We start from the raw sequence: 10,680 nt of genomic DNA, 5'->3' as shown, positions 1-10,680 counted from the left end.
AGTTTAGATGTGTGCATGTTCAGAGGTAAACTGGGGTTCTGTCCAAAGTTGCTTCCAACTTGTCATATCAAGGATCCACAACCTTTCATTCGGTAAAGCAGGTTAAGGAAATGGATGGATGGATAGATAGATAGAAGTAGATAGTAAACAATGTCAGTCAGTCATTTTACAACCCACTATATCCTAACACAGAGTCACGGGGGTCTGCTGGAGCCAAACCCAGCCCGCACAGGGCGCAAGGCAGGAACAAATCCCAGGCAGGGCACACAAACACACACACTATGGACAATTTAGGATCACCTTAGCACCTAACCTGCATGTCTTTGGACATTGGGAGGAAACTGGAGTACCCAGAGAAAACCCACGCGGACACAGGGAGAACATGCAAACTCCACACAGCGAGGACCTGGGAAGCGAACCCAGGTCTCGTTACTGTGAGGCAGTAGTGCTACCACTGTGCCACCATGCCACCCTAGTAAACAATGTTGATTATCTATTGTTATTTTACTGTAGTAATTTTTTAAAATAAAACAAAAAGAAAATTTTACTTTCCATCTTTTTATCCTCGTAAAGCTGAGGCAGTATATTGATGGGTTAACAGTGGGCCTCATGTATAACGGCGTACGTAGAACTCACACTACAACATGGCGTAAGCACAAAAGCGGGAATGTGCGTACACACAGAAAAATCCAGATGCTGGAATCTGTGCATAAGCAAACTTCCTTGTTCTACCGCTACATAAATCCAGATCAGCGTGAAAAGTAACGCACGTGCACGTGCCTGCTGTCCCACGCCGTCTCCTCCCAGAATTAAACCTCTTTGAATTTGCAAATCAATATAAATAGCCCTTAAGCTCAGCGTTCTGTGAAAAGACAATGGCAAAATCACGAGGAAAGAATAGAACAATTTCAGCGAATACCAAGTGGAAGCAAAGAAAAAGCATACTATTTGTTGTTTAAACAGTGGTATAAACAACAAAAGGAAGTTAATCAAGTGACATAGCGTGTTGGAGAAACTCAAAAGCTCAAGTTCACAAAGTCACATAGTGCCCAAAATAAAAAAAAGAAGTCACATATCAATGTCGCTGTGAAAAGGCGAGTCGTAGCCCACTGTCTGAGTGTCATATGAAAGCTTATTAGGGTACAGAAAAAAAAGGCACACAGCAAAAGCATGAAATGTCAACTTTAATCTCGAAATTTCCACTTTAATCAGGTAATTTATTTTGTCATTAAAGAACAACATCATAAACTTAATCATTTAATTTACTAGTTTCTCAAATCCCATCATAACTAAAGTAGTGCGTTAAATGCTTTGTTTTGTATTTGATCTTCTATGTGCTCGATGTGTGTGAATCACTACGTGCTTCTTAAACCGGCTTTCTCTTCTTCTGACAGGACACAGAATCCATTAAATTCATGATATTACAGCTCTATGAATAACTAAAATACTGATATGTATACGTGATATCATTTTCATGATGATAGGAGTTAAAGCACGTTATTAAACTTGGAACACGGTGGCGCAGTGATAGTGCGTGACCTTCAGTGAAACAATTTATTGCAGCAGTACTGTCTCTTTCAAACGTACTAACCTCCAATTCCTGTCCTTCCTTTTCTTTCTCCAAGTAACCAATCTCCACACAATCAGCTCTGTAATAGACGTTAAGCCATCTGTAAGCTTAGAACGCCGATTCTTCAAAACTTTTAAGGAACACTGAAATAACTTTGTAGTACATGTTTAATTATTCTATCCTTCATGCCAGTCCCAGTGAAGCATACAGTGCAAGGCAGGACCAATCTGTGAACAGAGCACCTGATCCTTGCTAGCGTAGCAACACCGTGTCCTTTAATTATTTACAATATAGATTATTTAAATAAAATTAAAGTTTTATCTGTATAATATAATAAACATATTTTGCTGCATTTCATCTTAAAAATGATATCGTCATCATATGTAAATATACGTTTTATAAAGTGGCTCAGGATGTGCAATATCATAGCTGTATCGCAAGTTTACAGTGAGGTGATTGTACTAATAAGTACAAACAGTTCTAGAAGAAGCAGTTGATGGAGTGATTGATTGTGTTTAGAGCTCTTGGGATGGAAATGTTTCTGAACCGCGAGGTCCGTACAGGAAAGGTTTTGAAGTGTTTGCCTTGTGAGAACAGTTCAAATAGGAAGCATGGCTGAGGCAGCGTGTGCTTGATGCTGTATACCGATAATTCTCTTTCCCATCAGCTGCTCCAAGTGGTGCAGTGAGAGTAATATGGAAAGAGATGATCTGCTGTGGCAACCCCTAATGGGAGCAGCTGAAAGAAGAAGAAAAAGAAAGTGCAGTGAGAGTAACAACGCTAAAGCAGCTATGGTATTTAGAATAGTTTGACCATTCTGTGGACCATTATATTGCTAAAGGTTAATTACAATCAGGTGCATTAAACTAATAAGCAATATGCGGTTAATTTCAGTGTATTTATAAAGCCGCATCAGGGATGTGGATCTGAAAAAGAAAGAAAGATAAATCACACAGGAACAGTACCATTGCTTTGACGCTGGGTGCCACCAGTGTCCAAAAGCGAGCGGAGAACTTGCGTATGACAGGGTATGCGCTACCGTGGAAATGTGCGTGTCGTTTTACGGCAAGTTTAGGTTTTATACATCACGATTTGAACGTGGAAACGTTCGTACAGAACATTTCTGTGCGTACGCACCATTTATACATGAGGCCCCAGGTCACCGTGTTTCTAACAAAAGTTTACACATCTTCCTGAGGAATTCCCAGGGCAGTAAAGAGATGTCACCTCTCCATGATGCCCCCTGGTCTGTCTCTGGGTCTTAGCCCAGTGGCCACACCTGGTACAACCCCCCAGGGCAATGATACTAACTATATCTGCTTGTGACGGTGCAGGTTCTGCTCCATGCTCCCTCTTCCCATTTGGGAGCCTCTCGAATCTGACACCATTGATAATGTAACCGGATAATCTATGCAATGAGGACAAATCACACTTGGAGCAAGGGAATGGTGTAAAAAGTGTACAGTGCTTTTATTAAAACTAACAAAACAAAAAAGTGTTCACAGTGCAGTGCTTCAAAGTTAATAAATAAATAATCCATAAAAGGGTAAAAATTAAAATAGTTAAAATCAGACTAAAAATGAGAATAAAAACCCAGCAACAGTCATTGGGCCAAATGAGCCAAGCACCACTCTTTCCAGGTCTCCCCAGCTCACCCATGGCTCACTCAACTGGAAAGACTTCAACATCTGTGGTCCTCTCACTACCAAACCCCACCTTGGCTGCCCCAGTCGGAGTCTGCCAGACGACTCGGGGTCGGTTGTCCTCTCACCCTCCTTCTTGCACATGCAGTCGTCCCTCAGATTCTTTAATCGCACTCACTCCTCAGCACAATCAGTGGGTACTATCTGTCCCTTGAGCGCCAATCGCTCACTCTGACACAGGACCCCTGACTGCACTGACCTCTCTCTCTCTAGCCAGCTGGCTCATTCTCTCTCTTTGCACTAATACTCTCGCTCTGCCTGTCTCTTGCCTCTTTCATTTCTCCCCCTGTCTTTTGTGCTGGCCCATACTTATGCAGCTACGGGGGCACAATGTCTCAATCACGCACCACAGGAAGCCAATGAAGCAATTAAGAAAGATCACACCTTCACGTGCAGGTGCGTCTCACCCCAATTACCCCATCAACTCCCTGTGGCTGTGTGAGCATGCCCACAGAGACTGACAAGGCCAATGGATCATTAAAAAAAAACACCACTCTTTCAGAGCCGCTGACCCGCTATATTACACTGCTACCACAACAACTAGTTAATCTCGATTCGGGAAAGCAGCAGTTCTACTCCGTTACTCCTGCATTTCTGAGTTCATCATCCGATCACATAGACAGCCAGGTAACTCTGCACATTTTGGCCGCTTGTACTCATGAGCTCATTCTTTTAGTCACTCCCAAATCTCATTACCATACCTGTAATCCTGAATGTTGATCCAGATTGATGTTCAAATCAAAAGCCCTGTTCATGGACTTAGGTTCAGCTTCACTACCATAGTTCTGTACAAGATCCATAAAACTGCTGCCAACATATTGAGAGCTGCTAAACAAAGAAAAATTCAAAATGATGACTGTTAGGACAGTTCTAAGTAAATATTGGTTGCAATATGGATACTTAGTAACTACTCCTAGAAATAGGCCCAGAGGAATGTTTAGTAGAAATTACCTGATCTCTAGGTGACCCACATACATTATATGGCCATAAGTAAAGTGGACACCCCCCCTTAAAGATTTGAGTTTAGATGTTTCAGTTGCACCCATTGTAAATAGATGCATAAAATCAAGCACATGGCTATACAATCTCCATTACCAAACAATGGCAGTAGAATGGATCATACTAAAGAGCTTAGTGACTTAGAATGTGTCACAGGGTGCCACTTTTGTCAAAAGTCCATATATGCAGTTTCTGCTCTGCTACAGTGCATTCGGAAAGTATTCACAGCGCATCACTTTTTCCACATTTTGTTATGTTACAGCCTTATTCCAAAATGGATTAAATTCATTTTTTTCCTCAGAATTCTAAACACAACACACCATAATGACAACATGAAAAAAAAAAGTTTACTTAAGGTTTTTGCAAATTTATTAAAAATAAAAAAAAACTGAGAAATCACTTGTACATAAGCATTCACAGCCTTTGCTCAATACTTTGTCGATGCAACTTTGGCAGCAATTACAGCCTCAAGTCTTTTTGAATAAGATGCCACAAGCTTGGCACACCTACCCTTGGCCAGTTTCGCCCATTCCTCATTGCACCACCTCTCAAGCTCCATCAGGTTGGTTGGGAAGCGTCGGTGCACAGCCATTTTAAGATCTCTCCAGAGATGTTCAATCGGATTCAAGTCTGGGCCACTCAAGGACATTCACAGAGTTGTCCTGAAGCCACTCCTTTGATATCTTGGCTGTGTGCTTAAGGTCGTTGTCCTGCTGAAAGATGAACCGTCGCCCCAGTCTGAGGTCAAGAGCGCTCTGGAGCAGGTTTTCATCCAGGATGTCTCTGTACATTGCTGTAGTCATCTTTTCCTTTATCCTGACTAGTCTCCCAGTTCCTGCCGCTGAAAAACATCCCCACGGCATGATGCTGCCACCACCATGCTTCACTGTAGGGATGGTATTGGCCTGGTGATGAGCGGTGCCTGGTTTCCTCCAAACATGACGCCTGGCATTCACACCAAAGAGTTCAATCTTTGTCTCATCAGACCAGAGAATTTTGTTTCTCATGGTCTGAGAGTCCTTCAGGTGCCTTTTGGAAAACTCCAGGCGGGCTGCCATGTGCCTTTTGCTAAGGAGTGGCTTCCGTCTGGCCACTCTACCATACAGGTCTGATTGGTGGATTGCTGCAGAGATAGTTGTCCTTCTGGAAGGTTCTCTCTCCACAGAGGACCTCTGGAGCTCCTACAGAGTGACCATTGGGTTCTTCGTCACCTCCCCGACTAAGGCCCTTCTCACCCGATCGCTCAGTTTAGATGGCCAGCCAGCTCTAGGAAGAGTCCTAGTGGTTTTGAACTTCTTCCACTTATGGATGATGGAGGCCACTGTGCTCATTGGGACCTTCAACGCAGCAGAAATTTTTCTGTAACCTTCCCCAGATTTGTGCCTCGAGACAATCCTGTCTCGGAGGTCTACAGACAATTCCTTTGACTTCATGCTTGGTTTGTGCTGTGACATGAACTGTCAACTGTAGGACCTTATATAGACAGGTGTGTGCCTTTCCAAATCATGTCCAATCAACTGAATTTACCACAGGTGGACTCCAATTAAGCTGCAGAAACATCTCAGGGATGATCAGGGGAAACAGGATGCACCTGAGCTCAATTTTGAGCTTCATGACAAAGGCTGTGAATACTTATGTACATGTGCTTTCTCAATTTTTTTATTTTTAATAAATTTGCAAAAATCTCAAGTAAACTTTTTTTCACATTGTCATTATAGGGGTGTTGTGTGTAGAATTCTGAGGAAAAAAATGAATTGAATCCATTTTGGAATAAGGCTGTAACATCACAAAATATGGAAAAAGTGATGCGCTGTGAATACTTTCCGTATGCACTGTAGATTGGCCCTGGTCAACTGTACTATTGTGAAGTGGAAGCATCAAGGAGCAACAACAGCTCAGCCATGAAGTGGTAGACCGATGGACAAAAATCAAATGTGTGACACAGCAAGGGACATTTTTACCTTATGCTTACTTCTAATTGAACAGGCTTTGGAAATCTGCACAGCTGCTCATGTCCACTCTCTAAATCGAAGATTTTGTTTTGGTGGATGCCACATTCCTTAACACTGCAGAGATTAAAAAACGGTTAAAAATTATAATACTGTATATGAATATTAATATTATACAGTATGGTTCCAAGGATGGACTATAGTTGCTTTACATTATACATCATGCCGACCTTTGAGAAGCCGGTCCTGAAACCTCTCACACCCCTGGTTTCAGAACATCTTGATCCTCTACCATTTGCCTATCTTGCACATATAGGTTTGGAGGATGCTCTGATCTTCACGTTCCACAGAGCTTACTCCCAAATCAGACATACCTGGACACAATAGTCAGGATCATAATCTTTGATTGTTCCAGTGCCTATAACAGCATTTAGCCATATCAACTGGGGAAAAACCTCAAGGCTTTCCATCTGGGTGCCTCCTACAATCTCCTGAATCATGAAATACCCAACTAACAGGCAGCACTTTGCAAAACTTAGGAACTGTGTGTAAGAAATAGCGGTGTGCACCACAAGGAAACAGTCCTGTTCATCTTCTACACAACAGACTTCCAGTGCAATACAAGTGCTTACCAAATTTTCAGATGACTCCTCCATCATAGGATGCACTAATAATGGAAATGAGATGGAGTATGGGAGGCTTGTGGAGGACTTCATCTTATTATGCAATGAGGACCACCTGCAACTCAACATCAGCAAGACAAAAGAGCTGGTGGTGGATGTTTGGCATGCCAAAAGGCCTCTGAGACCAGTCACCATCCATGGGGAGGATATGAAAGTGGTATAAAGCTACAAGCACTTGGGGGTTCACATAAAAAACAAAGTGGACTGGTCTGAGAACAAGGTGGTGCTGATCTCCTACTTTCTGAGGAGGCTTGGGTCTTTTGATGTATGCAGCAAGCTGCTGGAAATGCTCTACCAGGCCATAGTAGCCAATGTACTATTCTGCATTGTGGTCTCCTAAGGGAGCAACCGGACCTCAAAAGAAGCCCAATGCCTGAACAAATTTATCAGGAAAGTCTGCTCCGTCACAGGGCTAACCATGGACCCAATGGAAGCTAGTGTGGAAAAAAGGATGGTGGCAAAATTGGATGCCATTATGAAAATTCCCCTCCATCCTTCTTAGAGCACCACAGACTCATTCCACCATTGTGTGCTAAGCACCTCTGGGGGTCTTTTCTGCCCACTGCTGTCAGGTAATTCAGTGCTTCCGCTCAAAGTTCCAAACTAAATGCTGACACTTTAAGTTCATTTTCTAATTTCAGCACAACATACATTTATTATTTATGTGTTTAGTTAATGATTGATTTGTCTCATGAGTCTGTATCTTGGTTTTCCCCTTGGGATTAATAACTTTGATCTAATCTAATTTCAGATCCAATCTTATCAGGCATTCTTTATCTAAAGTTTTCTTCAAGGAAAGATCACAAGCACTCTGAATGTGTCTTACTAAAGCACACACAAAATATCAATCAGGCATTAAAAAGAGGTCAGATTATTACAGAAGGCATTCATTCCTACTTCCTCTTCCTAAGAAATGAAAACAGCCAATCAACCTAAAAACATGGAGTGTAGGAAGAGGAACACATGCAGACACCACACATGATATACAGCACCAGCTCAGAATCATCCTTGGAATAATACAAAAAAAGAAGTCTAAAGTCTCCCTCAATAATAGCAGCTCTCAGAAAGAAAACAAAAAATGAAATAATAAATGATTGTGTTTCTTATCTTATATTGAGCAGATTAGGAACAACATCTCTGATAGGGTGTTCATGCATGCTAATCTTGTGCGTGCATCTACAACCACATAATAAATGCTGGAAACTCATCATTCTTTGAGTAAATGTGACATGCAGTAGGTGGAGATTTAAAGTTGTTTCAATTGTCATAGACTGGTGACAAGATGAACAAGTACAGACAGAGAGTCATTTACCCTATGACTAGAAGCTGTGTCAGGTGACAGTGGCTTTAGATGAGATGGAAGGGGTTGTACAGTATCTCTAAGTCGGCCGAGAAATTCCCCTGAAAATGTAGATGACATTGATTGCTTTCAAGATATTTGCATCTGCATATCACTTACACAATACAAAGAGAGAAAACAAATCAGTATTCATTTAGAAGACATTCTAATAATCCCAATGTTCCCTCAATTGATTAAAGTGAACCATATCCTCCATATTTAGTTAGATGCAGTTGTGCTTAGGTGCACGAAGGTGGAGTATATTTTGAAGTATATGGAAACTGGGCACACCTGGAGTATCAGTGATTTTAAATGAAAGGAGGTTAAGTTATGCCATATTTACACCACAACAGCTCTAGCTGCAAAGGAAAAGCCTTATGTCTGGTCAATTATATTAAAATAAAGTTTAATGGAGCCTGGACTGTTTTTCAGATTTAAATATATCCTACAGTCCTTGATCTGTTGTCAGCAGTTAGGCTTCATTTCTGAAGGGAGAGAGGAATTTAAGTGACCCAGAGATACCCCCATTCAAAGTAAATTGTTTTTACATCCTGCTTAATGAGCAACATCAGCTCATACATGGCGAGGTGAGAGAGCCAAAGCAACGACTGCAAGCAGAGAATCCTGCAGAAGCGGGATAATTTAACACCATCTAGAAAATGCGTCTCATCTTACCAATGAGTAAACACAGTTCACATGACTCCATTCTGGGAAGCGTGTTGAACAGCTGTTTTACTTTGTCACCGAAAAAGAAGACAGACACACAAATGTGATAGATAGATAGATAGATAGATAGATAGATAGATAGAAAATGGACTATATAATAGATAGATAGATAGATAGATAGATAGATAGATATGGGAAGTCTGATTTATTACATAAGCTTTTTAAATAAATACATACATAAGAAGAGCTGTTTATTTTGGCATCAAATTACTCCAGATGTTCTATGTAAAGCTACACTATTTTGCAGATCTGTTTTTGCACTTAACCTTCACAATTGGCCTTTTCATAATTTTTAATAGTGAGCTTGTTTTTTTTTTTTTTCATTAGTAAAACCTACAACTAGACTCCTTCAAAACATTTTTTTCTGCCCCACTGATGTACTATTTGATCCACAAGTCAGGCCTGTGGCTGTGGATGGGCCTTATGGGCTGAGCCAATCCAATCAGACCACATTTGTATAAAATGTACATACTTTATGTACATGTGCTTTCACAAACAATCAAATAGGTGCCCTTCTAGCAAGTATGATCATATATCATACTCAAAATGGTTAATCGGGGCAGACAGTAACTAAGTATTACCTTCAACAGGGAGGTTGTGCATATGATGTTAAAGTCACCAATGTGGATGCATGTGCATCCTTGAATTCTTTACGACAGCGTTTCTCAACCTTTAAGTATTTGCGACCCGAGTTTTCATAACAGTTTTAATTGTGCCCCTCCTAACATTTTTTTTGAAATGTAGATGCATTTTTTCAATACCTACTTAACTTTTATCGACATTTATCTAACTCTATATTTACTGCTCTAGTATCTGAATGTAGTTTAAGTTAATTTGTTTTGTTTTCAACAGATTTTTTTTCATATTTTTGATTCTTGTTTTCTTTTTTTCACATCTTCGCTCCCCCCTTTTTGTTACTTCGCGCGCCCCTACAGGGGCCTGCCCCACAGTTTGAGAACCACTGCTCAAGGACCTTCTACTTTGTCATCTACTCTTTGTCTTTTATTTCCGGCCCCGGATGTGGTTAAATCTCTTGGCACAAAGTCTCATCTTGCGGGACATGAAAGTATCTCTGAAAAAGTCTCGTCTCCTCTTAGGCTAAAATATCTCCTTTTGTCCTAGGATTTTTTTTCTATTATAATAGAGAGATTATGTTCATAAACGAATTAAAACTATTTTATGATCTTAATATTGCAGACTTGTGTTGTCTGTCGGTTTTTAAACTTCATTTTTGCCACAACGTTTGCAAAAGTGTCTCCAAGTGGTGCACCTCGAACTTTGATATTTTTATCTGGAACAGCCGCTGTGCCCAGCACTACCTGTTATGCACACTCAGACAAACTTGACCTGCCTCAGCTGCACCTAAAAAACGTTATGAACGGTAAACAGGGTGCGTTGAGATGAGGTGCGGGCTGCATCTAAATCAGGACATGTTTGTCCATATTGTCGCCCACCACAGTCAGTAATGTGGTGTACGTATAATATGCGCGTCTTGCTTGACTTTTTGCGAGAGACCGTGGTGAACACGGCGTTAGACATTGCACATAGGCAGGGCCGTTTGAAGGAATTTGGGGGCCCCAAGCAAAATGGACATGGAGGCCCCCCGCACGCACGCAAAGGAATCACAGCATAGCCATACAGTACATATTTCTGCTAGCCTACCTGCTGCAAAATTGCACCATTTGTACAAGACAAGTAGAGCTATTTTATG

The sequence above is a fragment of the Polypterus senegalus genome, chromosome 12 (assembly GCF_016835505.1).
Source record: "Polypterus senegalus isolate Bchr_013 chromosome 12, ASM1683550v1, whole genome shotgun sequence".
Classification (NCBI taxonomy): Eukaryota; Metazoa; Chordata; class Cladistia; order Polypteriformes; family Polypteridae; genus Polypterus; species Polypterus senegalus.
Note: the sequence above shows the minus strand (reverse complement) of the source record.